This window comes from Megascapheus bottae, chromosome 16 (assembly GCF_031878675.1).
Source record: "Megascapheus bottae isolate mThoBot1 chromosome 16, mThoBot2.hap1, whole genome shotgun sequence".
In the NCBI taxonomy this organism is placed as follows: domain Eukaryota; kingdom Metazoa; phylum Chordata; class Mammalia; order Rodentia; family Geomyidae; genus Megascapheus; species Megascapheus bottae.
The window spans coordinates 16,399,234-16,420,542 of record NC_143524.1 but is presented as its reverse complement, the minus strand read 5'-3'; the positions used below and the strand labels follow the sequence as shown (position 1 = coordinate 16,420,542).

At 37.5% G+C, this 21,309-nt stretch overlaps 1 long non-coding RNA gene across 3 annotated transcripts in view; it reads right to left on the bottom strand.

Moving 5' to 3' along the window:
• Positions 1 to 14,899, bottom strand: part of LOC150052947 (uncharacterized) — a 530,194-nt gene extending 515,295 nt beyond the window's left edge. For all 3 annotated transcript variants that reach the window (XR_016538140.1, XR_016538138.1, XR_016538139.1), the window contains exon 1: positions 14,126 to 14,899. This is a non-coding gene — a long non-coding RNA (uncharacterized LOC150052947). The remainder of the gene's footprint in view (positions 1 to 14,125) is intronic.
• Between the last annotated feature and the right edge of the window lie 6,410 nt (positions 14,900 to 21,309).

Here is a 21,309-nt window from a genome sequence, read left to right as displayed (position 1 = left end):
GGACTAGAAGAAACCAATCTATAGAAAGAAGAGTACCCTAAGAGAAATTTAGGGAATGTCCTGGCTATGGTCTATAGTGTAACTCTGGGACACTTTCTGCTTTGGAAGTCCAGGGGTGTGTGTGTTGAGGGGGGGGGGGACTCCTCTTCCTTCAATTTCAAGAGAGGGAGGAAGGGTAGCTTGAAGCCTGCAGATCTGCTCAGCTGTGGCTCAGCGAGCAGCTGGTAATGCTGCATTCATATCATGCTGGCTCAGCTAAGAATACTCTTTCTATTCTTGCCTGCTCTTTTTGTTTTGTTTTGTTTTGTTTGCAGGCTGAGGTGTTAGGGAGAGAAGCAAATATCTGAATGCATTTCACGGTTAGCCTGTACTTTATGGCGGTGGATCCTCCCTGCCCTTCTGGCCTGGGTTTGTCAGGGGAGCAACCAGCATCTAAGAGACTGGATGGAAAATGAAAGCCCACCAGATGCGTGTGCATGAAGTTTTACTTAGACCTTTGCATTGAAGTTGCCCTTTTCTGCAATTTACAATCACTGAAACAGATGAAATGGAAAGGTTACTGGGCTACAGAGAACGTTGTAATTCTAAGAAGGTATCACTGCATACTTTATTTTTCTACATGCAAAACAACATTAAATTCATGATTACATCATTACAATTATGTTTTTTAAAGATATGACTGCTGTTACTATGGAAAGCAGCACACAGACAACATAACTGACAGATAAATATCAAGGAGTGCAAACTTCTTATATTGGACAAAACTGATGAGATCCCATAAAGTCTTGTATTCTGTCACTAATTAGAACTAGCTGTTCTATTCCAGCATCACAAGACAATGGTTTCTCAATGTAAATTTATTTTATAATAGTGGTTAGCCTTTAACTATCTTCTAAGAGCTGATTGTTTCAGCTTTGTACTTCATATACATTGCTTTGAAATAAATAAAACCTAACTCTCATATTTCTGGGGAATTTATGTCACTAAATAATATCCTGCTGGCATCATGTGCTTTTTGTCAATAAGTATATTTCCATTCTTAGTGCAATTTTTATCTAGGTCATTGTTTCCCAAATGTGCTTCATAGGGCACTATTAATTTGCCAAAGGTTAACAGATGTTCCATAAAAAATAATGGTCTATTGTTGAATAAATTTGGAAAACACTGAATCAAAACAAATTTAATATGATTGTCTAACACAAGACTATGAGTTTTCTGAATATTATTTTTACTTATATCTGTAAAGAAAAATAAAATTATACATTTGCAAAGATACATAAGACCTAAGGATGATTTTGTCCCTAAATAAATTGTAACTCTTTGCTTTTAAAACCATATCAGATGTTTTACAGTGGAAACTCTAAAACATAAGATGCTAGGCCAAATATTGCAAAGTTCATACCTACATTATTCTAATTTATTCAGCTTCTTGAGATTTCCTATTATTTTGATACAATTCAGAACAAAAGTGGATTTTTTTGAAAACTAAAGAGCAATAAGGAAGATAATTGTTTGAAAAGTGAGAAGCCCACTGTTTATTTTGAGCTCTTCATAGCCCAGGTTGGACTCTGGATCTGCCCTGAAGGAGACCTACAGGACTCAGAATGATTTTTATTAGCCCTATCTGCTACTTAAGCAGTCCTCATGCAACTAGATTATCTACATTCATTTTTTGACTCATATGCAAATAATTTGAAGATCATACAGTCAGATCTTCTTTATGGAGAGGTAACTCTACTCATGCGGAAAACTGCAAAAAGGAAATTCTTAGCTTGTCAAATCCCATCATGGGGACAACCTCTATGCATTTGGTTTAAAAAAAAGTCAGAAGCAGAGAATCCTTTACAAAGGTGAGTCACCAGCCTTGCTGGCTGGATGATTTTTGCTGAAATCATAGAGGTGACTAAAATCATACTAGCCTACTTTACAATACCAACTTCTGCTTTTGCAGCTGAGCTCCTTGAATTCTCCAAATCATCTTATTTTGTAAATTACAGCATAGCTTCAAGTTATATACAGTATTCCGATGTTTTCCCTCAAGCTGAATGGAAGATTTCATCAACCTAGTAGCTTCAGGCATTTGAGTTGAAGTTTCAGCATCCAGCATTAAAAAAAACAAAAACAAACCAAAAAAATTCACTATTCCCTTTAAAAAAAAACATAATGGGTTTCAATTTGATAATCTAATAAATCCCCAAATTTGATCTGTGGGCAAATGAAAAGAACTAGGTCATCTGCAAATATTTTCAGTTAATCGCCCATTTTGACCTAAAATATCCAATCCTTTCCTGATACTAAATGCAAAGTAATAGAAACTACAAACTCTAACCAGGGCATGTAGAAAAGAATGAGATTACGGATAGGATTTTTAAAAGAATCTGACAACAAACTCTTACTCCCTTAACTTAGTACTGCATCCTGACTCAACTCAACTCTGAAAATGCACTAAGGGCATTCATAGGCCGATCTTTGCTAGCAAGATAAGGCTTGAATTAATTAGGTGTACAGCACAGGCCCTGTGAAATCTTACTGTCATTTACTTTGTGAAGTATTATCTCCCAACATTTACCATCTTCCTTCTTATTAACACTCATGTGCACAGGCAGTCCAGGAATTGTCCTCGGTAGTAGGAATTCAATAAGGTTTCAGAAGCAAACGTAAATAGGCAGAATTCATGTCTCTGAAATTTCAGGCTTTGTGGTTGCCATGTCTAAGGGACTTTGTTAACTATTCGAACTCTCACACTCTAGAAGAATTTAGTCTTCATGTCTATTTGTTAAGGTCCTCTTCATTCATTCATTCTACTTTTTACTAGCAAAAAATCCCAAGTTTTTTCTTTTGTGCTAGAGATTATATTGGACCTGGAGCTGTAAGATTGGAATAGCATTGGCATATGGCACTTTTTTAAAAAAAGGGAAGTGGAGCTTTGTGAGACAGGGGAAGCAATAGTTCATCCTAATATTTGGCAAAATTTCATTCAGATAGCACAGCACTTACTGTTTTAATTAATTTTCTAATTTTTATATGAATTTATTTTCTTCCTCATTTCATCAGATATGTCTAGTAAATCTGTTCTATTTCAGACACTGAAATATGCTATGTATGTGACCATATGTCTGCTAAACTGCATGAACCTTGCAAAAAGATCTCAAATTCTAGCTCTCTCAGTTATTAGCTGTATATAAATGGAGAGGGACAAATAACATAACCTTTCTAAATCTCAGTCTCCTCACCTGTAAGTAAGATACAAGGGCAGTATTTCCAGCATACGGTTACATAAATAATTCATAAGAGTTATGTACATCCTTGTCATTGGCAGATAATAAATTTTTAAAAATCATAGAGATTAATGAAATGTGTAACAGAATAACTGCTTGGTTTCCAATTACAAACTCCACTCTACTGTTTTGAAGGTTCTTACTACCTTACCTATGTAACTATCACCCATCTGTACATCAATCTGACAATAAAATTAAATTTTAAAAAACCTATCCATAATAGGTCAGAGTGAATCTGACCTTACTGCATAAACAGATCTTACTTTCTAAAATCAGTAAAATATAATATTTTAAAAGTTAAATAAATCAATATTTAATTATTTGAAATGCATCTCTTTCTCTCTCTCTCTCTATCTCTCTCTTTCTCTTCTTTTCCCTTTCTGTCTTTCTTTGGTTGGGCTTGAACTCTGGGCTGTCGTTGAGCTTTCAGTTCAAGGCTATGACCCTACCCCTTGAGCCACAGCTCCACTTTCAGTTTTCTAGGGGTTAATTAGAGATAAGACTCTCACAGACTTTAGTGCCTGGGCTGGCTTTGAACAGAGTCCTCAGATATCAGTCTCTTGAGTAGCTAGGGTTACAAGTGTGAGTCACCGTGCCTGGCATGAGATCTTAGAATCTCATGGAAAGTGTTTGATGACCTTTATTTTTGTCACTAATCAATTTCATTCAGAAAACCTGCAAAGCCAGGATATGGTTTCCAGAACATATCTAAATAATAATTTCTAAAAGTTAATCAATAGTTAAAGGACTGTTGCTGACAAAACCTCAAGGTGACAATAATAATTGATTTTTCCATGATAGTGGTACAACAAAAAAGCATATAATAGAATTTAACAAAATGTAGCAACACAATCTAGTATACAGCCACATTCACATAAAATTCTGGATCAGCTATAACATAATTCACTTAAAATAAAAACTTCCAACTCTTTCTTGAAGGAGAAAGACATTATATAAGCCTTTTATATCTGAATGTGTGTATATTCTGTATATATACATACATACATAAATACATACATACATACATATCATGCAAATATTAGTGTTCTTGTGTCAATGAATTTAATCTACTTATCACAGAGTGTTATGTGCACAAGTATATGTGTATACACACATGTTTGTGTCTGTATGTGATATGTTAAACTCATTATCATCTTCTGGGTTTACTTGAAGTTTGTTTTCCCGTGTGTGTCTGTGTGTGTGTGTGTGTGTGTGTGTGTGTGTGTGTGTGTGTGTGTGTGTGGTGTATGATTCCTGGGCACTTTTCCTGAGGTTTTGTGCTCAAGGCTAGTACTAGCACCACAGCTCCATTTTCACCTTTTGGTAGTTAATTGGAGATAATGAGTCGCTGGACTTTTCTACCCTGGCTTACTTTCAACTGTGACCTTCAGGATCTCACCCTACTAAGTAGCTAGGAATACAGGCATGACACACCTGCAGCTGTCTTTGTTTCTCTTTTATATTAGTTGAACTGCCTCCTGGTCTTTTCTGTATATTGCCCCTTCGCTAATTGGGTAAGTGTGATCATTCGTAATGGGTCTCCAGCTCATTATTGTAATTTAGTCAGAGTCTCCTGTATTTCACCAGACATACACATCAAGCTTCTGCACACATCTGTTTCTAAAACTCTATTTCATAAGCATCCACAATATTTCTGCTTTAAAATGGAGAAATGATTGCTCCTTAATCAGTTATTTGTAATACTTGGCTCCACAGATATATGAGGTGTCACCCATAAATAATTTCAGGGTAGAACATAACAAAAATATCATTTGCATAGAGATGTAAAGTTTACACAGTTTTATTTCTTACAATATCCAAATATAGAACTCTTTCCCTTGGGAAAGAAGGTACTAAATATTTTGAAATGATGTAGAGGAGAACATCCTAGGGTATTTCCAAATACAGGTGCCTGATTGGTCCAGAAATATGCTATAAGATGCCAGCCATTTGGTTACCCATCTATGAGCTTGAAGTTTTCTACCTTTAATTGTTTTGTTAGTTGTAGGGCTTGAACCCAGGGCCTAGACACTATCTCCCTGAGCTTCTCTGTGTTCAAGGCTAGTGCGTACAGGGACTTTGCAGCCTAGTCTGACTTTGAACCAAGATCCTCATATCTCAGTCTCCCGACTAGCTAGAATTACAGGAGTCAGCCACCAGCAACCGGTTTCCACCTTTAATGTTTTAGTAATATCTGCTTCAAAAAAATTGCAGGAAAACATATGAAATTTTCATTATTATTCTAAACATACAGAAAAAGCAAATTTTATTTGGTATCTTTTTAAAAAGCAGCTTCTATCAAATGACAAAGAACTAGGAGAGTTGTAAAGTGTAGAAATAATATTTTCAGACTGTCTTGGAGTTCATTATGCAAAAAAAACCAAAACAAAACAAAAGGAAGATGTGTCTGATCCTCACATCTTCGGAAAAGTTGAGTAGTTGACATTTATAGGGGCAGGTAGGGGATAGCAGAATCCATAGCTCTAATCTGGGAGTTCTAGTCTTCTTGAAACCAAGTGAACAGAGCTAATGATACAAATTTGAGAGAGTTAAAACAGAACCAAGTTAAGATGAGGGGTTGAAGCAGATATTGACAAATTGACCTGGAGTAATACAAAGGTTGAAAATATCAGAATTCTTAGCAGCCAGCATATAAGAGAATCCCTTCCTATGTGTCATACAGATGGAATGCACTGCCTTATTTGAAAATTCTGTACATCCTTTGGCCTCCATTTTATGTGTGGTGGAGGTGGGCAGGGAGAAGCACTACAGAGAAGATGACAGAAAGGACAAAGATTTTCTCAGATTCTAGCTGCCCAAATCAATAATCAATAAAGGAGGTGAAAGAAATGGGTCAGAGACATGGTTCTTCTGAAACCATTGCCAGGTTCATATAGCAAAATAAATTAGTCCTACTGCCCTGGTTTTTTTCATACAATTCTGAATCCATATGCCAGCTCTCAGCAAGGAAGAGGGGTCAGGTGTAATACAAGGAGAAGTCTGTCCAGTGACTGTTTACTGACCCACATAGAGGAATAGCAGTGACCAGTAACTGCATGTTAGTGAGGGTTTCCCCTCTGAGATAAAAGATATTGATATTTCTTCAAGTAGACACAGAGTTGACAATCTATCAAGAGTGTTTCCTCTCCCTTTCCTGGATTCTTATCTTAGATCCAAACCAGAAAAATAATACCACTCCATAGAATTCCATACCAAATTTATGTGTGTGTGTGTGTGTGTGTGTGTGTGTGTGTGTGTGTGTAACTGTCCTCTCTCCAACTCCAGAGGAGAAATTTGCATCTACTTGATGTAGAAAAATGTGTCTCTTCCGTCTAATGGCTCAATATAGCTCAATAGTTAATAGTTCAAAGGCTCTTCAGTTTGAAGTTCCAAAGGCCAAATAATAGCTTTCTCTCAACTCTTCGAGATTACTATAGCATTTCATACTAAGCTGCTGGTTCCATCTAGAACATAGACATGCAAATCCATCCTATCTGTTCAACCAAACCTGAGTTTAAGACACTAGTAGCCCTCCCAAGGACAAGAAAGACAAGAAAGTGACATGCTTAGATCATAAAGAAAGAGTTACGGAGTTCACAAGAAATCTGAGTCTTTGTATATTTGTTTCCATGCTCTTTTTTTTAACAATAATTAAGACATGAGGGTCCCAGAAAATTATTTGGAGTATAAAAGAATGTCAATGTCATTTGCTCACACCTGTAATTGTAGCTGGTCAGAAGGCTAAAATCTGAAGATCATGGTTCAAACCTAGCCTGGGCATAAAATGTCCATGGGACTCTTATCTACAATTAACCACCTGAAAACTGAAAAGTGGTAGCACTAGCCTTGAACTGAAGAGCTCAGGGACAGTGCCCAGGCCCACAGTTCAAGCTCTACAACCAACAAAAAAATAGTAAATTAAATGTTGAAATAGTCATACCAGAAGTCAAATATAAACATGGTTCCTTAAAAAAATAATGGAGAAGTAGTGCTGTGGCTTAAGGGGTAGGGCTATGATATAAAAATTGATGTTAATAAATTCTTTAATAATAAAAATTCAAAAAATAATGGGTAGTATTTTTTTTTCTTCTGAGGTTCTTTAGATAGGGATAGAGATGGAGTGAGAAATATATATGAGGGAGACAGAGATAGATTAGCACAGTGCCTGGAATACAGAATATATTTCCTGATCCTTAGCATTAGTTATAACTTATTCTATTACCTGGATGTGTGTTTAATATACCCTGCTTTGCATTACAGAAAGAATGTAAATCAGTGCAGGGCTCCAACCACAAATTGTGACACTTAACTGAGGGGGTGGGGTTGGGGGTTTTTTGTTTGTTTTCTTTTTTTAAGATGTGTCCCCTGTGCTGCTGGCCTAGAATTAAAATATATAGAATGGGATTTGAAATGCAGGGAATATGGAGTTGGTCTTACTTCCCAGGAAGCAATGGAGTCCACTTCACCAATTCATTATAGTGTTGGGAAGAGACCATGATCTGAAAGACAAAATCCTGCTTCCTTCATGCACAGGGAAAAGCTGACTTTGCAGAACCCAAGTACCTGGGTCAAGTGGTGCCCACTATGCAGAGTTAGCAAAGCAGAATTGGCTTCATCACTGGCAGACAGCTCAGCCTAGCTTCATAGAAACAAGACCCTTTACATCCTTTGCAACATATTATTCAACTAAATAAAGGCTACACATGATGACATGAGCCCCATATGGGTCAGATACTGGCTGAGAAATTTTAATTCCATTGGACTATCAAGTCAAAATTCTAGGTGTGGAGAGTGAGGGCAAAAGTCATCTCTGAAGACTGCAGGGTGTCCAGTCCAATGAAGAGTTATAACAAAGTGACCTGAGAAGGGAGACTTTTCAATACATCCTCGGGCACTTATCATAGTATCCATATCTAGTAGTTGTTTGATAAATAGGCATCTCTTCATTGTCTGTGAACAAAATGTGATGCTAGGTAAAGAGCAATGTTAACCTCACTTGCTGACATCTGAATTGTTTCAGAAGCCACATATGGATGCTTGCGCATGATTCTCCTTACTTATAGGCAGTATCATTTTGAAAGCTGTGAGCATGTGCAGAGACATCTGGGGAGGGTGCAGAGGCTGCTCCGAAATAAAATCATGGTACACAAAATGAGTTAACTTATAGAAATATAGCTTTGGCCCATCTGTATCTCTCTGGTTTTACTTAGCTCTAAGATTATGCAGAAGGATATAAATACACTAAATTTAAGTCAATGTTTCCAATTTGTATACTGGGTTAGGAGGGGTGAAAGAATATATGTGAGCCAAATTTTGGAGCAAGGATTATTATTTAATGAAGAATGTTATATACAATCTTTACTCTCTATCATAGAAGCTTTTATGACTGATCATACTCATTTTACAGCTTATAGAAACTCTAAGAGGTATTGGACCCCAAGTCTCTCTAACTCCAAAGTCAATACTTGCTAGCAGCCGCCATGCCTGTCATTCTGAGCTTTCCAATGATAGTCTGTCTCCTAAATACAAGTCAGTGTAATAATCATTCCTATCATTTAAATTAAATATCCTATTTATATTATTTCCAAGTAAAACAAATTCAGTAAATCATACAGGTGAGAGTTTGTAGACTCTTTAAACTTTATAAAAGTCTGTGTATTTCTACAGAGAAATGATTCTTGCTTGCTTTTTTTTAATCACTCTTTTTCTTCACTTACTTCCTTTGCTCTTCCTTCATTTTTCTTTATTTCTTTTTCCTTTTCTCCTTCCTTCCCTTTCCTTCCTCCTTTAATTCTTCCTCCTTTCATTTGCAGTATTAGAGACAGAATGCACAATTTTTCCAATACCCTACAAGTACTCTACCTCATGAGATATGACTCCAGGCCACATTAGTTTGTTTGTTTGTTGGGGGGCGGAGAGGAGCCTGGCTACTTGTCCTGGGGCTCAAACCTACCACCTGGGCACTGTCCCTGTGCTATTTTTTTGCTCAAGGGCTAGCATTATATTACTTAAGCCACATTTCACTTCCAGCTCTTTATTTGGTGCTTACTTGATTATATTTCAGACTTTTCTGTACTGGCTGTGTTTGAATCATGAGCTTCAGATCTCAGCCTCCTCAGTAATCTCCATTGCCAGGCTTGTTTACTTTGTAAGGTACAATCTATTTTCCTAGGCTTGTCTCCCACTGTGGCTTGCCTCCTGCTTCTTCCTCCCAAGCTGGAATTATGAACATGAATCATCATGCCTAGATTCCTTCTTTCCTCCTTCCTTTTCCTTCCTTCCCTTCCTTTCTTCCTTCCTTCCTCTTTTGCTCTGTCTGCTATTTTCCACACAATACCAATGGATACATCATACTTATTATTTTTTTGGGTGGGTCATGGGGGCGCTGTCCCTGAGCTTTTCAGCTCAAGGCTACCACCCTACCCCTGGGCCAAGCCCCACTTCCTATTTTCTAGAGGTTAGTTGTACCTGGGCTGGATTTGAACTTTGATCCTCAGATCTCAGCCTTCTGAGTAGCTAGGATTACAGATGTGAGCCACCACACCCAGTACCAGTCATACTTTCTATTGTTCATTGCTTACATTTATATATAAGCATATGCATACACATGTTTACAACCACATGTGCACATTTATACTTACACATATAGAGGTGACTAAGAAATTACCAGGAAGTTGTGTAATTTAACATACCTTGCAAAACAACCCAATTACTATCATGCATATACAGTAACCATGCATCATGAAAAAGAGAGAACTGTTTAATTTAACATGAAATTACATTAGAAAAATTCTTATAGAATATTTAACCACATATGAAGTCATAACCCCTGTAGTATCTTACATTCCCACAAGCCGTATCAACCTGAATGACATCTTATTTCATAAGGACCAACACTTGGAGAATGTTAATTACAAAATTACATTGGAGGAAGTGATGGTTCTGAGACTTTGGGGGAACTTCTACCCGTTCAACATGACAGTGGATGCTGGACAGACATCTTATCATACACATTCACAGTTTGTCTTTTCTGATTCAATCTCAGATGCCACCAGTTCCCTATCTAGCTGTTATAATCCACTGGTTCTAAACACAATGCCATAAGTGTGTGAGTTGGTTTAGGTAATTACTACATCTCTGTCCTACTCACATACCATTAAGTTATCTTTTCTTTTGTAATCTTTTGGGTGAAGCCAGAAGGTGTTTTAGTTTGTGTTTTTACTAGGAAGGAGTACCAAGGCCACGTAAAGCATCTGTAATCAGAGGATACAACTCCTTCATCCCAAGACCCTGTATGTTCTGCTGAAGGGCAATGTTCTCCATCTATTCATCTTAGTCCAGTCACACCTCAGCCTAATTCATCTCTGTCCACAAGGGTCTACATTTTTATAGTGACTCCACAATCAAAACTCCAGATCAGCCACTTCATCCTCACATGCCTATAGAGTCAAAGTGCCAAGACTCTTCCTATGTTGACTATATTAGACTTACTGCCTAGTGTCCATGGAAGGTTTTTAGAAGCAGCATTTTCAGCTTTCAGTCTTGTTTGATTCAGAGGGAAAAAGCTATTCATGTGTTAACTGCCTTGGGTCTTAAAAGCCAGAAACACAAGAGAGAATGTTGGGTCTGGTTGGCTAACTTGAACAGAGACCAGGAGAAAGGCCTGCCAACTGACTGGAACTATATAGAGAAAGAACTAGAATTTCCTTCTTTGTTTCTTCTCAATAAATTCAAAGTAACCCATTTCCAATTCTTTCCTTAAAATTACACACACACACACACACACACACACACGTATATATTTCCTCTGGAAAACTTCAGCAGTCTCTTCATGTTACGCCTACTGACATGGAAGTTCCCTATCTATCCCCATTCCTCTTTTGCCTTTCTTTCCTGAATTCCTGAAGTAAGAAGGAACTCATTAAACCTCAAAACAGTATCATAAAAGAAAGCTCAAAAAGTATCTAGAGGCCAAATGATGGTGTCTTACACCTGTAATCCTAGCTAAACAGGAGGCTGAGAACTGAAGATCATGGTTCAAATCCATCCCAGCAAGAAAGGTCCATGTGAGACTCTTATCTCCAATTAACCACTCAAAACCTGGATGCTGTGCTGTGGCTCATGGGGTAGACCACTAATCTTCTGCACAAAGAGACTCAGGATCAGTGCTGAGGCCCTGAGTAAATTAAAGCCCCAGGACAAACAAAAACAAAACAACAACAACAAAACACAGATCTAGAGCCAGATGTGATCAAAAGCTGTTTACCATTATTCTATCCTGAACTGCACTGAAAATAAAGCTGCAAAGTTAAGTTGCACAAACATGATCAGGAACCTTTGAAATACAAAAAACATGCTTTGCGAGTTGCATAAGCTGGAGTTAGAAAACTCTGAGACTTGGCTTGCACTCCACATCTATTATTAGCCTAAAATAAGTGATAATGAACGTGTTGCTATTGGTAGAAGGTTCGCTCATTACAATTATTAAATCTCAGACACACAAAAGCCAAGATGTTACCCTTTTCTTGTGTGCATGATGGTGCTGAGTATAATCTATGCAATTAATTTTTACCAACAGTCAGTCTAACTATATTCACAGTGGATAAGAATGTGAATGGGGGAAGGAACAGTAAAAATTAGATACCCTTAATGAAAAGGATTATTCATTTTCCAACTTCTACCAGCGCATTTTTTCAAAGCGTTTGTCTTGACTCCAAACAAGTTTAACACAAAATAGATGACCTAAAAGACTGTCTTCTGTACCTAGGACTGGTTATCCACAGCTCAGGTAAATAAACAACAGTCCCAAAGAATGAGATGTATCTCTGCAGAAACTGGAGGGGAAGAGACTACCAAGCCTCATCAGAACTTCAATCAACATCTATCATGCCAGCACCACTCTCTCAGAGCTGTAAACTTTCCCTATCTTGTTCACATAGTTATTCTCATTTTCTGGTTTCTTGATATTCAAGTTATTTTCTCCACAGGGAAAATGACATTTGAATTGTAGTTTCCCCCACCTATGTTTAAGCCACTTTCTCAAAACTGAAAAGAAAAAAAAAAAGAATAAAACAAGTTCCTGGGATAGAGTAGTATGCATAAACAGATGAAAGTATCCAGTTCAGAACATTTCACAAGAAAGATGTATCTATCCCAAATCGTACTTTGGAGAGTTTTCTCATAATACTATGTGTGCACCAAGACACTGCATGGAGTGTCAGGTACAGGGCCCAGTGGGTGGTGGAGGGTATCTATTAACAATTGATGTTCCATTTTAACAGGATCATTATGCAACCATCATTTTTAGGTAGGCAGAAAGGATAGCCCAAGGAAATATCAAAATATTACCTGATCTTTATTTTTTCTTTCTTTTGGTAATTCCATTTTAGAGGGAGGGGGGAATGAATAAAAGGAAATACCTCTGTTTTAAGGATGATAGATGCCATTTCTCAGCTGAAATTTTCTCATAAATCATTGAGTCAATCAATCACCTCCTAATAAACCTCAGGTTATAATTTGTACCTTTCCTCTATCTAAATTTAGAACACAATACTGGCAGGGAACTGCCTGAATATGTTCTCTTCGAAATAGTTAACATACCTGTCATCTGTAAAGTGTATAAGCTTTCAGTGGAGGTCTGAGTTTCACTAATGGTCCATGAAATGCCACCGTTCTTTTTAGGCTAAAGCATTCCTATGCATTGAGTTAGGGAGAGGGAAGAGGTTCTATTGCTTTCACTTGGGCTTTTGGCATTTTAGACGTCTATTTACAAGTTATTCTCATTTCTGGAGAGAAGCTAAGTGATGCCAATGCAGAGATAAAAATACAGATGCTCACACACAGATACTGTCACAGCGGAACAGTATTCTGCTTTAATTAAATAACCTTGAGCTCAAACCAGGCAAAATACTGTCCACATTTCATTTTGGAATAAAAGTGGGGGAAAGAAGATGAGAAATAAAGGTAAAATGAGAATGAGACACTAAGAATCACAGAAGTAACTGAATTCTCCAAGATGTTTAACTAAAGTCACCTGAATGCTACTTGCATTTACAGCAAAGAATAGACAATTAAGAGCAATTTGCAACCATCCTCCTTCCTCTAGGGACCACGCAGGGTAAGAGGATGTTCCAAAATGACAGACACTGGTCTTAATCAGAGGGCACTGCATTCAGAAAGGTTAATGAGATGCCATGGCAAGGAAATCTGCGCAAACAAGTGAGGTTCAAAATACTAAACAATTTCCACTTTGTTCTCATTTGCTCTAATTAAGAGCTGTTGAAGCAGCTTTTCTGTATTCCATGCAATTACTACTCTCCAGAGCTGATGTAACTATTCAAGAACAACGATCAAAAAAAAAAAGCCATAGATGGCAGGGAATCTACTATTAAGTTATCATAAAAGTCCGATTAACCCCCCACGGTCACCCTCATCCCCACCCCCACTGAGCCGATTCACTTTTACCTCTGTCTCAGAGCATCTGCCAGTAGGTCTTCTGACTGATTTTTTCCCCAAATTTATTGCGAGGAAGGAGAAGAGTATGACTATTTATTTTCTCTCCAATATTTTTAATATTCTGAATTCATTGTCAAAATATCAGATAAATGAAACAGGTATAAAAAATGGTTAGAGAGAGTATGGAGAGGCGATTATACAAATGGAAGTAATATCCTTGCCATAAAAATACCCCCCTACCATGCCATACAAGCCACACACTGAGTCCCTTTAAGCATGACAATATCTGGAATTGCGCTTATTAACTGCATATGGGTTTCTGAAAACAAACAGCTGAGAGCACAAACACTGTAAGAAAGCAGGGCTCTGAGCTAAGTAGTCTCGTGACTTACCTTTCTGATGACTCCTCAAAGTTCACCAAGGGAAATTTAAAATCCTCCAGCGGTTCTGTGAACCAATCTATTTAATTTTCTTCGTCTCCTTCTTCTTAAAAGTCACATAGGAGAAAAATAATCAGTTCTCAAAAGATTCCATTGATCTGATCTTCCAGCACCAGAAAAAAAAAAAATGTGTCCAAGTGACTTTGCCAAAAAGTAAGCCAAAAACTCATCAAAGGCAAAGGGGAAGGGGGAGTGGGGTGGGGGAGAAAGAGGGTAGTGAAAGGTTGAGGAGTGGGGGAGTACTGATTGTGAGCCTAAGTGCCAGGAGATTATATTCACTCTGTTCAGATCTCCTACTGTAAGATAAACCTGCGTTGTTGGTTGTCTCACACACGCACACACACCACATCCACCACACACACATACACACAGGACGGACATTCACGGGAACGCAGGCACCCCCACACTCACAAACACATGCAGAAGCACAGCCACTCACAGGAGCCAGTGTAATGCAAACTGTCAGTAGTAGCCTCCAGGAGCTGCTGTGTGCTGCAGATGGTACGGCTTGCTGTTACCTTCCCAGGTCTGTGCAGGATCAAAAGAACATCCAAAAAACAGAAATACTTCTCTCTGGCTCACACACACACACACACACACACACACACACACACACACACACACACACACACACACACACACACACACACGCCACCCCAGGACTGAATCGATTCTGGTTCCTTGTCTTCCAGTCAGATTCATCAAGCCCGGAGTGGGTCAATCAGCAGAGGTATCTGCTTGCAGGGTGCCCCGGATTATGGCAAGGTTATTAATCTTGATGGTGCTGCAACCCCCTCCCCCATCACTCGGCAGCCTGCATTGAGAGGATTGCCAAAGCCGTGTCTGTCCCTGTGTTACTGCATTTTGTTCAGCCCTCTGATGCCATGAGACACGGCAGAGGCAAGAATACTAATAAGGTGGTTAGCTACAGTTTCTTCAAGGCAGTCAGCATGCAGTACAGTCAATGTGGACTCCCCGGTGTCTCTGTGTGTCGGGGTGGGGGGGGGGGTATGTGTGTGTCTGTGTGTCTGCAGGGAGGACAAGACATTCATCTCCAGCCAGAAGGCGAGATGGCTTATATTCTCCCTGGAAGGACTATATTCTAGGAAGCATCACTATCCTGCATTGCTGTTTTTTTCTGACAGTATTTTTTATGGGATCAATGCAGGGGTTCAAAGGGTTGAGAAGCCTTAGAGCTGGCATTTGAAAAAGAAATTGAAAAAAAAAATGTCCTGGCAGACAAATTAAGTTTATAAATAGTCTACAAGGAGAAATCAAAAGTAGAACAACAACAACAGCAACAAACCATGCTGCTTCTCTGGATGTTAGATAGAAATACAAAACAATTATAAAAACCAGCTTCAACCTATAAATTTTTAAACTGGCAACAAGTATCTGAAATTGATAGGACAGTGGATAAATGGATCCCTGGTAATGTATAAAGTTTAACCATGCATTCTACCTCATAGCAATGACATCATGTGTACAGAGATCTAGGTATAGTTCATTCAGTGTTAAATGTTGACTCAGATTCTACCCTTGTGCTGCTTTTCTTTAATGTATTTTTTATTATATCAGTCTCAAGTTGAAGTATCCTGCTGTCATTAGGAGACCAGAAGATAGTTTTTAATAGTAAATATTATACACAACATTTCAGAGCATTTGGGGGACGGGGAAGAATATTTTAGCTCTTAATATAAAATCATGATAGAAAATCCCTGCACACAATTCTAACTGTATAATTCCTTAGATTCTGGAGTGCCAGTTTTCTCGTCCAAGCTTGGGTATTACATTACAATAGCTCTTCTTTAGTCAAGGATACTGGCTGCAATTTCAGGTTGAATGAAATTGACAAAGGCTGGAAAAGAATTAGAGGACTGAAGAAGGTAGATAAAGGAGAATTATAGAGCATTGTAATACTAGTTATTGCCAGTAGATGTCTCAAAAGAAGATCCAGGAAGGAAAAAAAAAAACATCAAAAACTGCAAACATTTAACCTAATTAGTAAACACAGATTTTAGTAAAATGGATGACATTAATCCAAAATACTGAAATTTAATACTTTTTAAATGTGCAAAAAATGTTTAGAGAACAACTTTCCTTTTATGTTGTTTGTATATGTGTATATACGTATATAATGTGTTGAAATTATTTAGAGAACAACTTTTCTTTTATATTATTCATTTTATATAAATATACTCATATGCATATATACATGTAAACTGAACTATAACTCAAACCAGAGAATTATAGAAGAAAATGTCTAGAAAACATTCTTTTTCTGCTAAGTGCAAGCAAAGGACTCTTTTCCTGCAACTGATACTATAAGAACAACTGAACTTTCAAAAAGTATGTAGTTGATCTTGGACTTTTGAGCAGTATGTTTGAATTGTGCACCCAAATTCACATTGTTGAAAAAATTCCAGGTTTCCCTAGAAAAATGGTTTATCAACTAATATGGGTGGTAGATATATATATGTAACATTATTAATATGATGTGTTTTATTTCAGAGAATCCATGCTGAGCAGGAGGGCATCACCTCCCTATAAGCAGAAGTGAGTTCTTAGAATTTCTACATTAAAAATGCAATGTCTTTTAAGCACAGTTTACTTGTAGCACATCATTGTGCTTCTGATTTGTCCCAAATGATAACATGAGAAATAGGCTTAAGAACAGGAATGTGGTTTCATTTTGTTCCCTCCTTGCCTTATGGTAAAATCAGTTTGCCTGCAATTCAAGTATTCTATTTGCATATTAACCTGAAAGATTACAGTGTCGGTCACTGTAACATTAAAAGTTGAACTGTGGAATCAGTGTTTCTATGAAATCAACTTGAATGTTCGTAGTGAATTCTCTCATTAGCACAAAGAATAATTATTGAATACATCATTATTTAACATGTAGTCCATATTTCAGGCACAGTATGGATCTTTCTAGAATCTCTTATGTCTTTTGGTTCCCTGGAGAGAACCTAACACAGTTTCTCCAAAATTCAGGTAATGCAAAATGTTTCAGTAGCTCCCAATGGGAATGTATAATACAGAACTTAAGTTAAGGACTTAATATATAGTATGTCTTAGATTATGTTATCTCCTTTCCACATCAGCCTCCAAGTAGATTATCACCTCATGTCCTCATGTTGATGTCTAACTGTATACCATTAGTTTTGTTTTTATCTAATTCTTAATAACTCCTGATGATTCTTTAATAGTCAGTAGGATCTCTAGTTGTCCTCCCTGTATTATGGTTAATGACGATGTGCACATTAGCTTTTTTTAAATCAGTCTACCTAGTTAGAGATTCATCAATTTTATTGACTGCCTCAAAGAACCAGGTTTTAGTCAACTGATGGTCTTCTCTGTATATTTTGTTTTGTTTAGTTTTGGTTTGGTTTCATTTGGAAAGGGTCTGACTATGTAACTAGGCTGGCCTGGAACTTGCCATGCAGTTCAGGCTGGATTGGAACTCAAGACCCTCCTCTTGAATGTGAGAATCACAACTATAGGCCATGATACTGGAATTGATCTGCCTTCATAATTTTCTTCTGTTTTGCTTTGAATGCTGTCTCCTGTTTTGCTTGCTTTAAATTATACTGTCTTTTTTTTTTTTTTTTTTTTTTTTTTTGCCAGTCCTGGGCTTGAGCTCAGGGCCTGAGCACTGTCCTTGGACTTTCTCAAGGCTAGAGCTCTACCACTTGAGCCTCAGCACCACTTCCGGCTTTTTTCTATATATGTGGTACCAAGGAATCGAACCCGGGTCTTCATGCATGCTAGGCAAGCACTTTAACCACTAGGCCAAACTCCCGGCCCAAATTATACTGTCTTAAGATGAGCTTCAGTAACTCTCTTGCTAATGAAAGATCTAACTGCACTAAATTTCTCTATAAAAACTGCCCAGTTGGGCCTGGAGTTTGACCTAGTAGTAGAGTGCTTACCTAGCATGCATAAAGACCCATGTTTGATTCCTTGGTACCACATACACAGAAAAACCTGGAAAAGGTGTTATGGTTCAAGTGGTAGAGCTCTAGCCTAGAGAAAGTTCAAGGACAGTGCTATGTCCTGAGTTCAAGCCCCAGGATGGAAAAAAAAAAAAAAAACTTCCCAGTCTGTATTTTACAAATTTAAGCATATTACATTTCTACTTTCATTCAGTTTACAATAATTTTAATTTTTTCACTTCAATTTCTTTAATCCATAATGTTCACTGGTATCTTGGACTTCCTTAGCCTTATTGCTAAACTGACATTCTAACAGAGAATGGCATTTCTAGCTCCAGGTTTTGCTGGTAAAAACAGGTAAAATTTGGATTTGTCTGCTCTGGTTACTTTTGAACTGTGATCCTTAGATATCAAGCTCCTGAGTAACTAGAGTTACAAGTGTGACCCACCAGTTCCTGACATATTTTTTTTGGGGGGGGGTTGTTTTTGTTTTGTTTTGTTGGTACTTTTTGTTTTGTTTCTGTAGGGCTTGGGATTCAAATCTTGACAGATAAGGGTTCAACCACTGATACACATCCTCAGACACAACTTTTTTTTTATATTTTTCATTTTCCAAATAACTTTCTTATTGAAAAATTTTAATATACATCTTTATAAAAATATTTTAAGATTTAGCTTGGATTCATTCAGTTTTTGTGGCCTAAAGTCTGACCAAATTCAATATGCTTTCTGTATGCCCATAAATTAATGTGTATTCTGCTGCTGTTGTGTGAAGTATATATAAGTCAATTAGGACAACTCAATCAATAATATGGATTCATTTGTCTATACTATTAGAGGTTTTCTGTTGACTTGTTTGATTATCTACTCTATACAAACAAATGCAAATTTATCAGTTTTACTTGTTTTGCAGATGTTAAAGCTTCATTAGTAAGTATATAACTGTTAGGAATTTAAGTTATTTGAAATAGGATAGGGAAGGGGGGAAAACAAGATGAGGGGCGGCGGTGGGGTGAGGGAAATGGGGACCAAGACATGAGAAAGGGTGTCAATGTTTGTGAAGTTATGTACCTTCTATCTGGTGAATATAATGTAACCCTTCTATTAATCACAATAAAAATATATGGCAAAAATAATTTACCCATTTATACATTAACCCTGTTTCATTATGAAATGACCTTTTTAATCCATCCTGGGGCTTGAAGTCTTTATCATTCCTAGTTCTGTGTGTGTGTGTGTGTGTGTGTGTGTGTGTGTGTGTGTGTGTGTGTGCTCGCGCACCTGTTCTGGGACTTGAACTCAAGGCCTGGGCACTGTCCCTCTGCTTTTGTGCTACAGGCTAGCACTTTATCAGTTTGAGTCATAACTCTACTTCTGGCCTTCTGGTGATTAACTGGAGATGAGAGTCACAGACTTTTGTACTCTGGAGATTGTGGCAAGGGATGAGTCTGGAAAAGAGCTGGGACTAGGGCTTTACATGAGAGAGCTGCAAATGGAATGAAATCAGGGCTGTTGTCATCAACAAGGACTTCATATTAACCTAGTAAGGAGGCTGGGATTTTTGTTATTTGTTATTGTTTCTGTTTTTGCAGTCCTGGGGTTTGAACTCTGGGCCTGGGTGCTCTCCCTGAGCTCTTTCACTCAAGGGTAGTGCTCTACACGCCTGAGCTACACGCCTGAGCTACATCTCTGCCTCTGTTATGTGAGAAGGAAAGGTACAAATCAGAAAGGTCACTGATTCAATTTATTGTTGTCACTCTGCCTGATGAAGATTATTCTCAATAGCTTTACCAAATTAAACATGATGCTAGGTAACTGAAGGAAAGTTAAAATCAATCTCTGTTATCATCACTCAGGATCAACAAAAATTAAATAAAAAAAAGTTTATTGTTTATATGATATATACTTAAATGTTGTCAGAAAAATTCACTTTATTGTACTCATTGAGGAATTCAGACCTACAAATATATCATTAGGACAAATGCCTTCATCTCTACCTGCATATGGCCATGAAAATATAGCTCATAACATACTTTTAATAGTTTCCATCATATTGTACCTATTCATATTCTGTTTATAAGACAAATTATATTCCTACTCCTAATTTTGAAAGAGTGGAGAAAGAAATTCTACAGTGTCTATGGTGGGCCAGGGATATTTAGATACAATTGCAAATGGAGATCATGAGTATGTCATAAGAGCCTCTGAGGATATTTGAATAAATAAATATATAAAAATTTTGTCAGTCCTGTGAGAATAGAAAAAAAAAAAAAGAGCCTCTGAGGAAAACAGAAATTTGCCCCTCCAGAAATTCTGCCACAGAGCAATCCTCAAGTAAAATATAAAAGTATCAGACAATTTCTTATTTACATTAAATTCTGATTGCTAACATGATCTAACTATTTATGTCCTATAAGAAAGAGTTAAAAAGTAGTGTCTGACTCTAGGTTACCACAGTGTTAAAAACAAACTTCTAGATTTAAAAATGTTTAATTTTGACAGGCAACTTTTACATGAAGGTAAAATTTGAGAGCAACAGTTACAGAAAACCACATATAGCAAAAAGAATTTTTCCTTGTCGGGGGCTGACAAGGTAACTTCTCACAAGAGAGAGGAAGAAATGGATCTGTCCTTTGTTTAGGGGCAATTTTATAGCCAGGGGACGAAAAGTGGGGTTTTCGGATTGTTACCATTACAGTTAGGCAGCGCGCAGCTGCTGCAGCTGGGCACTGGGGAATAGCCCATGGCTCCAGGAAGTGATTTGGGAGGAATAGCCAGACTAGCTGGTTTGGTGGAGAGGCTAAGATCCCGAGATGGAGGGCATGCTAACAGTGTTGGAAGTCTTTCAGAATTCTAAAATGAATTTAACTGTGTCCATAGACACGAACACCTAAGAGCAAAGACACATTGGATCTAAGAATAATTAATTATTAGACAAAAGGCAAAAAAATCTCTTCCTTAGCAGAATTCCATCTACCAAAATATAAAGTGCCTGTTTAAATACCATTCTATTATTTGCTTCTGTTTAAGAAAAAAAGAAAAGAAATAGTGAAACTAAACTAAGATGATAGATGTCAGGAGTAAAAAAAAAAAAACTTATCATCATCTCCTCCTTCCTCCTCTTACTCTTCCTCCTTTTTCTGCTTCTCTTCTACCTAACTGGGAAATTTGTGATTTTTTTTTTTAACTTGAGAAAGC